The sequence below is a fragment of the Armigeres subalbatus genome, chromosome 1, assembly GCF_024139115.2.
Source record: "Armigeres subalbatus isolate Guangzhou_Male chromosome 1, GZ_Asu_2, whole genome shotgun sequence".
Taxonomy (NCBI): Eukaryota; Metazoa; Arthropoda; class Insecta; order Diptera; family Culicidae; genus Armigeres; species Armigeres subalbatus.
This window is the reverse complement of record NC_085139.1, coordinates 3,049,262-3,066,806: the sequence shown is the minus strand read 5'-3', so window position 1 is coordinate 3,066,806 and position 17,545 is coordinate 3,049,262. Positions and strand designations below refer to the sequence as shown.

At 40.3% G+C, this 17,545-nt stretch overlaps 1 protein-coding gene across 4 annotated transcripts in view; it reads right to left on the bottom strand.

Moving 5' to 3' along the window:
- Positions 1 to 17,545, bottom strand: part of LOC134219643 (lethal(2) giant larvae protein) — an 84,536-nt gene that overhangs the window by 45,391 nt on the left and 21,600 nt on the right. The window lies entirely within an intron of this gene.

Below are 17,545 nucleotides of genomic sequence, written 5' to 3'. Positions count from 1 at the left end.
AAAAAGCATTAAAAAACATACATGATGTATTCACACATCACGCACTCGGTGAAGTGATATTGCAACCTATCGGTATAGCTAGGAAAAAAGCTTAAACAAATATATTCATCAATGCTAGCAGAACGACAAGATCCAAAGAACAATATCCGGTGAAATTAAATATGCGCCAAGTAGCTCCAGAAATATGAAACAGTATGACACTGCGACACCGAAAGGTGCGTTTCTGAGCAGCAAAACTCGTTAAAATGAAAAGGGTATAGTTATGAATTCTCGGCAGTAATTCCTATTTCAAGAATACATGAACTCTAAGCAATAGGCTAGTTTTGTTTTTGCCAAAACTCATTGTATGGCTTCGTACTCTTCCGAATATTAACGATGCAGCTGATTTAATCGTGAAATTCAAGTACCGTATAACAAAGTGCATGCTGCCGGAATAGTCCTACTCCCTATCACAACTTCACCACTAGTGTCCAACTGTGTAGGTTGAAAACTTGTTGTCATCGTCTCTGCTTTCAACTTCTGTTTTGGTCGAGTCGGGAATAGGGGAATGGACCGGAAATGGTAGTCTACGATCAGGTATAATACAATTGCAAAGAGAAGCCATACAAGGATTCACTTTTGTCTGAGTTTTTTGCTATAACATTTAAGTGAGCATTTTTAAATAAGAAGAGCATGTCCCATGGGACGATAGCAAGAACGTGTTAAACTAAGGTACCCTATTTGTACTTCAAGTGGTCATCCACATATTTTATGAGACAATTTGTTCTCATCCGCACTTGTAATTTATTAAGCATGATGATAAGATAACATCAAGCACTGCTTAGGTGAACTATTTTTTTTACTGACAACGCTTCCCTAAACTGGGACATTGCCGCCTTGCAGCTTGCTTATTATTCGCACATCTAAATATTATTTGCAAGGTTTCTAATAAACTATGATATCAAGCCACCACCGTATTAATGATAGTGATGGATCTGAAAGTTCATTTTGACGGTTAGCTATATCTAATATATTGGGTATTAAACTACTGAAACTTTTTATCTTAATTTTAAGCTTTTGACCAGGAACTGGAAGCGAGAATGAATCGCCTGCTTTGAGCGTGCTTACAGCGGCACACTAGGAGTTAACTTTCGGAAATCAGTATGGCGAAAGTCATCTAAAGTTTAATATCTCGAAAATAAGCATTTTAATCGAAAATATATTTGGTACACCTTCCTGCATAACTGGTACCAAATAGATTTGCGTGAAAAGTTCCTACTGTTGAGAAAACCATCGTTAGATGTCTTTCGCCATACAAACTTCAGGTGGTTAACTCATGCTGGCTATTTTTACATATACGTTAGCGCCTGGATATGGCAGCGGCGGGTAGGAAACCAACCACTGTATCTGTTCCACTAACCCACCCGAGTAATTGTAAGCAAACCCTTTCTTACGATAGTTCAACCAATTTTCATGATGGATTTTTCACCATAGCCTCGTATTCCGTCTACATAATGTTTATTAACTGTCGTGTCGAATAATCGTCTCACGCAACGTATCTGGTTCGATGATGTATTACTGGCTTCCCAATAATATAATTTATAATCATGAATCATGATACTTGCCAGGAATGGCGTGCTCTCTCGCACTGCACCTTACCAACAATTTCTGACCCTATAGTCGTGGGGGCAATACGGAAAAACTCATTGGTCATCAACTACAGAATCTGTATCGCTGCAAACCGTTCCACCCAGAACATCATCTTTATCGTAGACGAATTTGTTGTCATGCAGTATGGACACCTTTTTAAAATATAACTAACTGTCATGTTTTGTATGAGACACCTTATAGATTATCAACATCCGAAAATTTATTTTCCTTTTTTTTAACGACGTCATTTATGGACGATTTCTATGAAGAAATGTTTCAATTCAATGGTGAATAGAAAAAGATTCATTACGTAATGCAGAAAACAAGCCATTTTTAGCTGCCCTCACATGTATGTCGCACTTTTTGTATGAAGCAGAGGCAACTCGTCCATACGTTCTACCTGTTCATGGAACAGGTAACCATTTTTAGGTCAGAAGTAGGAAATTAATGTCTTGGCAATTAATTATTAGGGCAAATAATTTACTCAGTAAATTTTTTAAACAAAGTTTCGCGTAGTATTTCCAATGATTTTAACATCTAAACATCTAAAGAAACAAAATATTTCGTAGGCAGATCAAGTTAACGCCACATGCTTGGCGTACAGTCAAATTGCAGCTAAATGTGTGTTTCCCCGACACACCACACCCCATCACATAGAAAGCTTTTGCCTGTCGTACGATCCATAATGAAGAACCAACAGCAGCGCTGCCAGAAGTCAAATTTAAAGTTTTGTGCCATGACAGATGTTTTGAAATAATTTCCTTCTTGGCATGCTCACTCGTTCTCCGCGCGCAGAGAACCAGCGTGAGGGTTGCCAGCTTTCTCCGTTTCCTCATATCATCCTCTTTCGCATGCAAGATGCAAGTTCTGCTATGCGCGCAGCAGGAGTCAAACCCGTTCGACGCGCTGCGAGAACAATCAACGACGCGATGCACCTTCGGTTAGACTCGATCGTAGTGTCGGGCTGTGCTTTGCCGAAAGGCGCACCGCGCACGCTTTCGTTCATACTTCGATGATTGGAAACAGTTTGTTTTTTTTTTCTCCTGATGAATATGCAATGCATCAAGAACAATATTAAACTAATGTTTGCGTTTTCAAAAGAGACATTAAATAATGCTTTTTTACGAATACTCAAAATCAATCAACATAGAGAAAAATGTATAGTTTTCATTTCACTAAATTTGAAGAATTAAATAACTGGAACACATTTCAACTTCTAAATGTGACTCATTGGTCGTCACAATCTGGGGTCGCATCAAACAATAATTGTATAATTTACAATGTTGTGAAAACTCATATGTGAATATGTACGTTCAGTACGCTAGACTATTCACATATGATTTTTCACAAAATTGTAAATGAATGTCCAAGTCGGGTGTTTTAATCCCCGGAAATAGGCAATTAACTTTGATTGAACTCAATAATTGTATAATTATATACTATTATTATTATACTAATAATGGTTAATAACATTTCTTTCATAGCAACAAAATATGTGAGGGTTTAAATATTAGCGGCGATGGGACCCGTGTACCCTGAATGGTGGAATGAGCCGATTTGAAAGATCTCTATTCTGAGCAATTTCCAGTTATTGCCAACTGTTATCAAGTTAGATTTCAGACGATTTGCGAGAGTTTAGAATTTCAAGTACATCTAAATTTTAAACATTTTTGTAACAAAAGAGATTAATATGCTATTTATTGTTTTGTAAATCCTTTCTATTTATTTTTTTTTTCTAATATTGTACATATAGTGGTACAAGAAAAGGTTGTAATATTAAATTAAATGTACAACTTTCATTCGAAACCACTCAGCTTGATGAATAATTTTTTATCAGCATGGTAGAACATGTGTAGCAAAAGTCCACGAGACGCCCCTTGTATGAAGCATCTAAAATTTGTATATGGATTAATTGTCACACTTATTTCAAGGTCCCTCACCGTTGGCAACGCCAAACCCTCCAATGGACATTTCCGACCAACTTTATTAATCAGAGAGCAAAACTTTATTTGCTTACAAACTAATTTTTTAAAACTGTTTGAAATATTGTAAAAACCACGAAAATTTATCACAAATGCATGCCAGAAAATAACAGAATTATGGTATGCGATGATCACTAATTGAGATATCATTTTCTATGGCAAAGTAAAGCTTATTTCATGGGACGTGAGATTTATAATTTTTAAGCATCCGGAAATAGTAGTTTGTGCAACTAGTTGCAAAAATATGATTTTTTCAGCACGAGTTGTACGTTGATACAATTTCATTTAATTCACATGATCAATCTTGCCAAAAAATCATGTTGCTGCAGAAAACAAACAGATTCCATGTTATCGTGCCCCATTGTCACCTAAGTCACCATGCGGTCATGTAACTATTGTTCTCATGCTGATTTTTCATTATAGCACCCAAATGAGTGCTATAATGGATATTATGCAACCCATTTGAGTCATGTCATTGGTATGGAAAAGTAGGTCGTTTTATCTGTAAACCCAACTGTAAACCAGGTATTATGATCAGGAATTGCAAAAATATTTATATTTTTTTGCCAAATTTAAGTTTGTAAGAAACTAGAAAAAGTTTAGGTTATCGACCTTCGGCTTACTTTTTACTATGTGGAAAACCATACTGAGAACCGAAAACATGTGTTTTGAGGAGGAGATTGTTTATGAAATATGCAAAAAATATCCACTGCCTACCGGTGGGAATCGAACCCACACCTCCCAGTACGCTAGACGGGTGCTCTACCACTATGCTACGGTAAACTTAATGCTACCGCCATTAAGTTACCCTAGCGGTAATGCGATCAGGGCTGGTAGCGGCCAATGCCGCTTAAAATAGTGACTCTAGTGACACTGGCGAAAAAAGGGACCCACTAGTGACTTTCAACTGCAGAAAAAGTGACCAAATATTGACTTTGAATTTCATTTGCAGTGACAAAAATTGACTTTCATATGAAATTAATATGCCAGCTATGGCAGCTAAGGCATGAATACGGTTTTCCGGATAAACTGACACGGTTGATCAAAGCGACGATGGATCGGGTGATGTGCGTAGTTCCAGTTTCAGGGGCATTCTCGAGTCCCTTCGAAACCCGCAGAGGGTTACGGCAAGGTGATGGTCTTTCGTGTTTGCTATTCAACATCGCTTTGGAAGGGGTAATACGAAGAGCAGGGATTAACACGAGTGGTACAACTTTCTATAAGTCCGTCCAGCTATTTGGCTTCTCCGACAACTTAGATAGTATGGCACGTAACTTTGAGAACATGGAGGAAGCCTACATCAGACTGAAGAGTGAAGCTAAGCGGATCGGAATAGTCATCAACACGTCGAAGACAAAGTACATGATAGGAAGAGGTTCAAGAGACGACAATGTGAGCCACCCACCGCGAGTTTGCATCGGTGGTGACGAAATCGAGGTGGTAGAAGAATTTGTGTACTTGGGCTCACTGGTGACTGCCGAAAATGTAACCAGCAGAGAAATTCGGAGACGCATAGTGGCTGGAAATCGTACGTACTTTGGACTCCGCAAGACGCTCTGATCGAATAGAGATCGCCGCCGTACCAAAGTGACAATCTACAAAATGCTCATTAGACCGGTAGTCCTCTACGGACACGAGAGCTGGACGATGCTCGTGGAGGACCAACGCGCACTTGGAGTTTTCGAAAGGAAAGTGCTGCGTACCATCTATGGTGGGGTGCAGATGGCGGACGGTACGTGGAGGAGGCGAATGAACCACGAGTTGCATCAGCTGTTGGGAGAACCATTGTGTGCTTATTTAGTGAAATGTCTTCACTTGTAATGAATTATTTAATTCCATTACTTTACATTCTTTACAAGTATACGTATTTCAACCTCAACAGCAATGACGGTATGGACGTCTTTAGTCTCTCAAGTCGTGTCAAGTATGAGACACTAAAGATGTTTACAAAGTGATGGAATAAAATGGAATATGTAGTTTCTTTCTATGACAAATGGAATCTGATAAGTTTGTTTTATTTTATTCTTTTTAATATTTATTTTTGCATTTTCCTCACCACTGGAAAAACACAATTTCTAGACGAGTCATACAAAATAAGGTGCAATAATGCTATTAAAACATTCTTCGCTTGTGTGTGAAAATGGCACTTTTCTATAATAGAAATTTATTTAAATAAGATGTAATAGATTACAATTTAGATTGACTTACAAAGTTTATAAATCTGAAATCCAAGAATCATTTCGAAACCTAAAGAATTTGTTCAGAATTTTGAAAAGCCTAAACAAGAAGTTTGAGCTACCAATCGATGAGTCAAACTCAAAATAATAAACATAAAAAAAAATATCACGATTTTTCTTGATGGAATATCCAAAGTTTATGCAGTCTCGAATGTCTAAATTGTCATCAGAATATGTTTTGGAAAATTTTTAAGTATTTATCGGAGCAGATGTCGAGAGATCAGTCATTTTGCTCTTTACGAAAAATATGAAATAAATCTTTCTATGAGGGATCCCTTACATGATAAATGTGCTTTGCAGTATCAAGTAATGATTAAAATTTTTCAAAATTTCCATTTTGATTCAAAAAAATATTCTTATCTTTCAAAATATATATGCAGTAGTGAGTATTAGATCAAGCCATCGCTCACTAATGATTTCCCCGAAACAACAGGAAATATACATATATTATGTAGGATTGAGATGAAAAAATCAGATTTTTTTTTGAAAAGATCAATCGATGAAATTCAACAGTTTAATTGATAAGATGTAGAGAAAGGGTTTCCTAATGAGCAAGATCTGCTATTAGCCTTTTAAATATATTGCATCACTGTGACGAGAAACCCCTTCAACCAATCGCTGTTAAAAATCTAATAACAACACCGAGGCTCAGAGCGAATTTGAAGTCACTAGCTTTCGGGCCGAAAAGTACTAAGGGCCGATTTCATCTCCTCCGCTTAGTGCTTAAATTAGGTTTAAGCGTATGGGTAAGCACTGCTTAAGAGTTAAGCGGGGGTGAAGAAATTTGCCCTAAGTGGTCATTTTTTCTAAATCCGTCATTTCATCCGAATATAGAATTTTTTCATCATTTTTTTTTTCAATCCGCGACGATGCTCTTGACGATATCTAGTCAATAGTTTGAAAATAGTGACTTTTTCCGAGAAAAAGTGACTTTAGTGACTCGAAAGGTCGAAAAAAGATACTTTTAAGTGACTCAAATACGTGCTTCCTGTTTTGGCCCACAGTATCGGAGTGTGTTTGTTTACCAGCTGATGATTGCTACAACGTATAGCTATTCAGTCTGAGTGTAGTAGCTTTGTCCCACACACCCAGAGGACAATATGCGACAATACCCATAAGACGATAAAATTATACCATTTTTACTTACAACAGCTCTAAATTTTTCGTGTCTGGAATCGTTACCTCCATTATCCCGGTCAAACACAACTTATTGAAAACATTTTTTGATTTTTTTTCTTTGTAATACAATCATTAACATTAACTACAATTTATAGTATTCGTATTCAAAGTGAATCGAAAAATATTAGCGTTCTAATTGTAATCCCCTAATCCATGAAACTACCTCACACTGGCGACTTCTGTCAAATGCAGTAGTCGAATAAAATCTCGTAAAGCTAAAAAATGATGGGACTACGAAGAAAACCGATAAAAAACTTCGCAGGAATAACCTCAATAAACCTCTCACACGTCTCTGCAAATGATATGGTGTTTGATAACGACGACAACGGTAACCTGTGACAGACATAAACGGGTTGGGGGTTATTTGTTCTGCATGAGATGTGCAGGACCACCAACCAAACTTTCATAATTCTACTGGATCCATTCAGCCAATTCGATTGAACTCACGATTTAAAGAATTAAAAGAGTATCACATTGCGGAACTGTTAAAAATAACACTCAGGTGTTGGACTTGCCAAGTTTAAATGAAATTGCATGATACAAAGTGCTCATTGGAAAACATTGCACCGGTGACCAGATTCAAGTTATATGAGTGAAAAGTTCTCTGAACCATGTCGAAGTTTATATCTGTTGAAGCTCCAAATGAATACTTAGCCGCATATGTTGAAGGGTCTGCCAAGCTACTGAGGAATTACTAAGTAATGTCAAGAACTGAGGTGATAAAACTTTATCAAAATTAATATCCGTGCCAACGTTTTATTTTATATGACAGCAGTTCTAACAGTACTTGAAAGCAACAGTTTTCATAGATAAAGTTCCCCTTCAGCTTCCATGAAAGCTGTTGATCACTTTCTTAGTACATAAATGTAAGAGAAGCAATAGAGATAAATCGGAAAGCGCTCACAAAAATCCAGTTGATACGTTTGTTCTGTTACGTGGTGGATAATATTTCAATCTTCACTTCAGGTGCCAGTTTCAGATTCCGTCTCATGCCTACTTAACACCTACTTAAGAAAGATGCACAGAACTCTACGATTTGTCATAGGTGCCACGGAAGTTTTTGGAATTTTTAGTGCGACAGGAACAACAGTACGGAACGTTTGGGTAAGAAAAAGAAACAAAAATTATGAAGATTCATGTACAACGAGCCTGGGGTTGAACGCTCGACCTCCGGCTTATAATGAGGACAATGTTTCCTGAACTTAAAAAAAAAATTCTGCAAATTACGCAGATTTTCCGACTTGCTGTGCGTAATCATGAACGATTTTTGCTATGGAATTCGATAGCGCATGCAATCTCCAAAATTGGGGAGACTTGATCTTATTTCTATGATATCTACTCAATAACGTTATTGACCTTAAAATAGATTTAACCCTTAAATGCGCAATGTTGTTTTAAAACAACAAACCGAAAAAACGTTTAATGGTAATAATTTTAATGGTAGTTTACGCTAAAAATACTTTCGACGATTTCTAGAAAAATCGCCTTGCGCCTTTAAGGGTTAATTCAATATCACTCACTTTTTTATTTAAAGTATGACAATGTATGACACTAAGATTTTTTTTTTTAAATTGGGTTGTTTTTCTATTAAACATAATTGATTTGCTCTTAGTTCAAAGTAGATATGTCTACATAGTTTGATATTGAGCACAAAACATAATGTTACTATAGCAAACAAATGACGGTTGTCAGAAGGGGTGCCTAGAATCGAACGGTGTCCACAACCGAACCTCTTCCCCTATACAAATTTAAGCATACGATGCAACATATGCATCAGTCGCACCGTACAGACACCGGACTCCATCTTTGATGAGCAAAACCACTAAACCGCAATCGCAGAGGTGAATCACTGGATCAGCCAACAGTTGCACTGCTCTCCCACGTAAACGACTTTCACAAGCCTGGCAACAGTAGAGGCGACACAAAGATGGCACCGAGAGCAAGTCATAAGCCGTGCACCCGGTTCTCCCACATCGTATGTATACTGTCATTGGGACTTCGTAACGGAAACATATATGTGCACTAATTAAAAAACACTTGAAGATAGGTTTTCCGATTTCAGGTGGTAACTTTGTATAAGAAACAATTCATATGTTCCTCGAACGTCGATAAATCGAGTGACAACATGTATGAATAACGATTACCATATAAGGACTGTATCGAAAATAAGTTATCCACATTATTTTGACGTAAACTATGTCTAAGGGAATGACTCGGATACAGGGTGTAAAATGAAAATTTCAAAATTGGGGACCGTCACGAAATCATGTAAGATTTGTAACATTAATAGGTCCTTTATCTTTCAATGGATTTTAAAGATTTATATATCAATCGATTCGCAAACTCTCCACCAATTTGCCAGTAGTATTGAAACTTTTGATTATCAACGCTAAACTATTGAAAATTTTAGTTTTTTCATGCATCATGCATCCTCTATACAGAGCGTTCCAATCCTTGGTAATTGCCTACTTTTAGGGTATTATCAATTATTGAACTGGGGTGTATAAATGGGGTGGCCCAGCTGCTAGACAGTGAGGTCCCTACTCTCTCACAGAGTGGGAGATGCTGCTAAAGCTGGGTAGTATTGTTAGTGGGATGATGGTTCCGGAGTCATTGGTTCAGTGTACTATATTTGGTTTTACGTAGTTTACGTCGAGCGGTCGTGTCTTGTATACAACCCCAATTTTTTTTTCGAAACAAATTGAATGAATTTTAAAAATTTATTCAAAATTACCTAGCAATATATGTTAATTCTGTTTGTTTAGTTTTATGAAAAAATATTATTATATTCAATAAATTTTGCACTATTCCAACATTTATCCAAGCCTTTTTCTGCTAGACACAAATCGGCATACAATTGCTTCGTCTTATAAAACTGATTACTTTCTGGTCCAAATTCCGTCACTTAATCATAATTTTCTTCCTTTTTCCGACAGGTTAGCGAACGTGTAGGTAGTATTCCCCAAGCCTGTTGACCATTATTTTTTTTTTTTTGCGGGGTGGATAGCGAATTGTTTGGTCAAATTGTTCATCTCGATGCCCTTCTTACAGATGTGTCCAAAACTCGAATTTCAATATCACTTTCAATTTGCGATACATCGGAAACAACAAATTTTCAACAAACAAAAAAACATGATTTGAAACTTAACATATGAATATTGAATATGTACATCGAATGCAGGATAAAACAAACCAATACCTTCATGAGATTTTTTAGAAGTAACTTTGAAAGTGGATAACTAATTAGGATTTTTGGCAGGAGTGTACAATCATCTACTAGCAAACCAATCTTTCGCTATAAGTCCATCAATAGGAGTGGAATGTTTCAACTTTGTTCTTTAAACTTTTATTAAACGGAAAGGGCATACTGCATATTAAATTGTAACGATGACTTGCTCTACAAAATTTCTATGGAGTCAATATGAAACCGTAATGCCATTGGAGATATATGCTAGATTCTGTGGTTCAGGTCTTATGGCTATAAGTTCTCACAGAGAGAACACTAAACTTCAATACATGATCGTAATTGTGAACTTGTGTTATGTTGTGTTGAGCAAGCCATCATTAGTGACAGATCGATTAATGCTAGCCCTCATAACATGACTCGAAACCTCGTATTACCCATCAAATTAGAATACAGTTCTATTTTCCAATACAAACACTCACGCCTCAGCTCATTAGCTTGCGAATGGCTTACAGCAGCCACACTTGTTGTCACCAATCAATGCCAAGACAGCCAGCTAAAGATCAAACCAATGAGCAGAGGGAAGGGTGTCCGAAGCACCTGCGCCACATCCCGTACTATCCGGCTCGCTTCATTTCCAAGCAAGTATTCGCTTTCCAGCGCAATGTAATCGTCGTGGAAAAATCTTACTATTCATGTGGGGTGCCTCGACCAACCGGCGGCTCATAGACCAAGACTACTAACGAGGGGATCGCGCCTCGCAATGAACGTAATTACGTACATCAATTCGATAGACACCACAGCACCACCCGGTCGGTATCCATAGTGAACTTACTACCGTCTCTGTTGTTGTTGCTGTAATTTGAATATAAACCACCGCGTCGTCGTCGATATGAGGCAATATGGCCACGATGGCGTCATAACAATGCTGGTACTCCACGGAAATTGTCTGCACTATCTGTTTTCCGTTCCCATGATTAAGCTATTGGTCTCTCGGTGCTGCACGATATGGCTATCTGACCGTAGAGCGTATCGAATTTCATCCCGCGTCGACAGTGGCAAATATTTGCGGTGAGTAGTTCTGTGCACGCGGCCATGTGCGGTGCGTGATTCAATGCAGTTTCCGAAGGTCGTCGTCCACGGTATCGGCGACAGACGGTCCCGGGTTCACCTGAGACAATGCGGAATTGTGCGACTCTCACTCGCCATTAAAGGAGATGTAATTTTATTTTCAACAAGTTGTTGGCTTATGTCATGCTGTTAGTGCCACCACTTACTGACCACTAGGATATAATTTATGACTTGTCTTATGATTTCTTCAGTGCGCCTGAAACAAGCGAAAGAACGAGTCATCTAAAAACAGATTGCTTGCACGATGAACTTGAAATTTCATCGGACGCTCGTTTAGCTTCATCTACATACTTGAGCATAGTGGTAGAAAAGAAAGGTATGACATCATGTTCTGCCTTTGACGATGTGTATTTATATTTATAAGGCACGGCGAGTTGTTGTTCGCTGTTGGTGAGAGGCACGACAAGCCGGTTTTTATAATCTATTTAACACATCTATACTAAAACCAGGTGTCATGGTGTTTGTGCTTTGAATTCCCGGTTTTGTTGATGTAGTGTTCTCGTCTCTAGGAATTTACAATTAATTGATCTCTAGTGGCCCAAAGATGAAGTGACAATTACACATTCCAAGCGCAGTATTGTGTTATGAATATTCAATTGATAGAATATTACTCAATTTTTAATACTGGATGAAAATTTAGAAGAAATAACTACCCAACAAATATGAAAGACTATAGGCTATATCTAGGCTTCGATTGAAAAACTAGCTTATTCAGTTGTCGTTAGACGAGTTTGTACAATCCCATTTAATTCCACCACTTAATTGTACCTTGACAGATACGTATTTCGACCATACTGTTTAGGTCGAATCTGTCCAGGTACAATTAAGTGGTGGAATTAAATGGGATTGTACAAACTCGTCTAACGACAAGTGAAGACATTCCACTAAAAACCTCAAAATAATTTTCTTAATAGCTTATTTTTTTTATGGAGGTTTACAGGCGGGACTCTGAATAGAGTAGAAACCTCTGCCCCAGGCCTTTGATGATACGGAAGCATAATTCCATTCGAAGCAGTTTGCCAGCCGTACACGAAACATGTCGTCCAAGAAGACTGAATCAGAGGGATTTACGTTCATAAATAGTCATAAGTCTCATGCTAACTAACATCGTAATAGTTTAAATTCATTTTTGTCATTTTCTTGACAGAGTCAAATTACTTAGCCAGTTTTTATGCTATTTATGCGTTTATTATTGTCATTGTACGCGCTCAAAATCGACCGAAGCAGTTTATCCGACTCACATGGAACATGTTGCCCAATGCTTCATCGTAGAAACTGAGCCGGAAGTTTTTTTATCAAGTATTAGGAAGTGTTCAATCCCCGATTTATAAAAAATGGCAAGTTAATAACTTTTGAAGCAGTTTTCCAGCCGTACAAGGATCATGTCGTAAATTAAGACACTGTTGAACTGGCTCAAAAGATATTACATTCACAACTCTAATAGATACTATCTCCCATTATCTCATTCCTAATCATATAGATTGATCTGTACGATGTCATTCTTATTTTTATGGTCAGAAGGTATGAAGTATGCGTTCCTTGAATTACTTTGTTTGCCTAAGTTATTGGTTCATCCTGTGTCAATACTATCAAACACAATGTAAGTTATGTCTTGTAAAAAGTGGAAACGTGCACGAACACATTTCATTCATTTATTCAGACTAAGGCCGAAGTGGCCTGTGCGGTATATAAGAGTCTTCTCCATTCGGCTCGGTCCATGGCTACACGTCGCCAACCACGCAGCCTACGAAGGGTCCGCAAGTCATCTTCCACCTGATCGATCCACCTTGCCCGCTGCGCACCTCGCCTTCTTGTGCGTGTCGGATCGTTGTCGAGAACCATTTTCACCGGGTTAATGTCCGACATTCTGGCTACGTGCCCGGCCCACCGCAGTCGTCCGATTTTCGCGGTATGAACGATCTCCCAACAGCTGATGCAACTCGTGGTTCATTCGCCTCCTCCACGTACCGTCCGCCATCTGCACCCCACCATAGATGGTACGCAGCACTTTCCTTTCGAAAACTCCAAGTGCGCGTTGGTCCTCCACGAGCATCGTCCAGGTCTCGTGTCCGTAGAGGACTACCGGTCTAATGAGCGTTTTGTAGATTGTCAGTTTGGTACGGCGGCGAACTCTATTCGATCGGAGCGTCTTGCGGAGTCCAAAGTATGTACAATTTCCAGCCACTATGCGTCTCCGAACTTCTCTGCTGGTATCATTTTCGGCAGTCATCAGTGACACAAATTCTTCTACCACCTCGATTTCGTCACCACCGATGCCAACTCGCGGTGGGTGGCTCACATTGTCATCTCTTGAACCTCTTCCTATCATATACTTTGTCTTCGACGTATTAATGACTAGTCCGATCCGCTTGGCTTCCCTTCAGTCTGATGTAGGCTTCCTCCATCGTCTCAAAGTTACGTGCCATAATATCTATGTCGTCGGCGAAGCCAAATAGCTGGACGAACTTATTGAAAATTGTACCACTCGTGTTAATCCCTGCTCTTCGTATTACCCCTTCCAAAGCGATGTTGAATAGCAGACACGAAAGACCATCACCTTGCCGTAACCCTCTGCGGGTTTCGAAGGGACTCGAGAATGCCCCTGAAACTCGAACTACGCACATCACCCGATCCATCGTCGCTTTGATCAACCGTGTCAGTTTATCCGGAAATCCGTGTTCGTGCATTAGCTGCCATAGCTGGTCCCGATCGATTGTATCATACGCGGCTTTGAAGTCGATGAATAGATGATGTGTGGGCACGTTGTATTCGCGGCATTTCTGCAGTACTTGGCGAATGGCGAACACCTGGTCCGTGGTGGAGCGTTCGCCCATAAAACCCGCCTGGTACTGCCCCACGAACTCTCGTGCAATTGGTGCTAGTCGACGGCATAAAATTTGGGATAGTACCTTGTAGGCGGCGTTCAGCAATGTGATTGCGCGGTAGTTGCTACAATCCAGCTTATCGCCCTTTTTGTAGATGGGACACACGACACCTTCCATCCACTCCTGCGGCAAAACTTCCTCCTCCCAAATCTTGGTAATGACCCAGTGCAGCGCTCTAGCCAGTGCCTCACCACCGTGTTTAAATAGCTCTCCTGGTAGTTGGTCAACCCCAGGGGCTTTGTTGTTCTTCAGCCGGCCAATCTCCTCCTGGATTTCCTAGAGATCCGGAGCCGGTAGAATTATGTCCTGCGCGCGTTCCCCCAGGTCCATCACCATACCGCCATCTTCGTCTGCCACATCGCCATTCAGGTGCTCTTCGTAGTGCTGCCGCCACTTTTGGATCACCTCACGCTCGTTCGTAAGAAGGTTCCCGTTTATGTCCTTACACATATCAGGCTGTGGCACGTGGCCCTTACGTGAACGGTTCAACTTCTCATAGAACTTACGTGTGTTATTAGCGCGGTACAGTTGCTCCGTCTCTTCACGGTCTCGATCTTCCTGCTGACGCTTTTTCCTCCGGAAAATCGAGTTTTGTCTGTTCCGCGCCTGTTTATATCGTGCCTCGTTTGCCCTCGTGCGGTGTTGCAGCAATCTCGCCCATGCTGCATTCTTCTCTTCTACTAACTGCTCACATTCGCCGTCATACCAGTCGTTTATCTGATCCGGCGGTACCGTGCAAAGTGCAGCGGTTGCGGTGCTACCAATGGCGGACCGAATATCTCTCCAGCCATCTTCAGAAGACGATGCGCCTAGCTACTCTTCCGTTGGGAGTGCCACTTCCTGCTGCTGCGCGTATCCTTGGGCTAGTCTACGGTCTTGTAGCCGCGGCGTCCGACTTCGACGTGTGTTGTACACCGAACCGTTTCTTGGTTAGGTGATCTCCATGTGGCCTTGTGGATATTTTTGCGGGGAAAGAAGGTGCTTCGGACTACCATTCCGCGGGAGGCTGCGAAGTTTATGCATCGTTGGCCGTTGTCATTCGATACGGTGTGCAGACTATCCGGTCCGATGACCGGTCTATACATTTTCTCCCTTCCTACCTGTACGTTCATGTCGCCGATGACGATTTTGACGTCCCGCAGTGGGCATCCATCGTATGTCTGCTCCAGCTGTGCGTAGAACGCTTCTTTCTCGTCGTCGGGTCTCCCTTGGTGTGGGCAGTGCACGTTGATGATGCTATAGTTGAAGAAACGGCCTTTAATCCTCAGCTTGCACATCCTTGCGTTGATTGGCTGCCACCCAATCACGCGTTGGCGCATCTTACCCAGCACTGTGAAGCCGGTTCCCAGCTCGTTGGTGGTGCCACAGCTTTGGTAGAAGGTAGCCGCTCGATGCCCGCTTTTCCACACTTTCTGTCCTGTCCAGCAAATCTCCTGCAGCGCCACGACGTCGAAGTTGCGGGGATGTAATTCATCGTAGATCATCCTGTCGCAACCTGCGAAACCTAGCGACTTGCAGTTCCATGTTCCAAGCTTCCAATCGTGATCCTTTATTCGTCGCCTAGGACTTTGCCGATTATATCGAGTCGCATTATCTCTTATATTGTTCGTAATTATTGGTTTTACAGGCGGCTTATTGGGCCTGCGCAAACCTCCTGTCTCGTCGGAGGGCCGTCGTGTCAGGGCTGTTTAGCGTCCCACCTAACACCAGGACTTGGGCTTGTGCGCTTTGAGCGGCACACGGTCGCTTTGGTGGGGCTTACTTGCGGATACATGCAGCTTTTTATAGGAGTTTAACAGGGCCCACTGTCAAACCCCACCACATCCTAGGCAAGCCCCACAGGCCATAGTCATAGTCCCAGGCGCTTTCCCTACTGATCTGACGACCAAACTGGCATAACCTCACACAACCCTACTTCATTGAGCGCAGTTGCTGATGAAGCAAGTGTGTAGAAGCCGGACAATACTAAATACTCATCCTACTTGGTTGACATGTGTACAAAAATAACATATGAGAGAGTTAGTTCTGAAAATGTATTGCGAGAGATCGGCTGGTACCTGGTGCTGGGAATTTGGTTTCATCAGTACCCGCTAGGCTGCGGTGGACGACGGAGGTCCTTCGTAGCTTAGTAGGGAAAGCACCTGTCATGCGAACTGGGGTCGTGGGATCAAACCCCACCGAAGGGGCGGTTACCCTCCAATACCTTTTCCGAACTAAATCTATCACATGTTGTACATATGCATAATCAAGTTTCAGACATAGTACAGGTTTACCTCGATTATATGGACCCTCGATTATATGGACTTCGATTATATGGACTTTTTACCTCGATTATATGGACATTTTTTTTCGCTAATTTTTTTTTTTGTGTTTTGGGGTTTTAAAAAGATGTTGAATATTGTAAGTCATATTTTACATTGATTCTATATTTATTATGGGACATTGGGGCAAATAAAGGCCCGTAAGGCATGTTGTGATGTTATATATGAAGATGCACTCTGAGTCATATGTTCGATTGACTTGATTGATTTACCATTTTCGCGTTGGAAAATTTCATTGTATATAATGATAAATATACAATTCTTTAATCTGCAACAGCCACGGCCACGTCCTTACAAATAGGTGGTGAAAAATAATGCGTATTTTTGGTGATCTCTGCCATACGAAAACGTGAAGTGAATTGTCAGACTGACAGTATGCGGAGCAAGTGATAAGATGAGATTGTCATATTTAGCTGTTAGATCTTTGCTTCCAACCTTTTTCTGCTTTTGGTGCACGGAATTAAGTATAGAAGGACGGATGATGCATTAACATTTAGCAAACCGGACCCACTGAGACTGATTTTTTAGGTATATCCACGAAACTGGAAGAGTTTATTTTAATATGTGATACATAAAGTTCCAAATGGTTTTCAAACCTGGCATTATTTCTTCTGGACGAACTTGATAATTATTTGAATGTAAAAAACTGAAAACTCTTCGAGCAGTCTTTATGTTTAAATAAATGTTGTCGAATATCCTGGTATTCACATTTGTTCAGCACAAGGCTTAAGGATTATACTGACGCTCAACAGTAGGAAAAGAAATTGAATATCTTTAGAATGTTCTTTTTAGCAGTTCTTAAATCAATTGTTGCTAAACCGTTCAGCAAAGCGTGATCCTGAAACGCTCATGCAAACTCGTTCATGCTGTGTAATGTGAGCGATGTGTTTTTCGTTAGTGTTGTACAAAATACAACAGCGCGCGGTGGTGAAATTTTGAATGCAATTTCAAGTTTTGTCCGGGATTTTTATGAGGGCCTGCCACTGTGCGTCGTTTT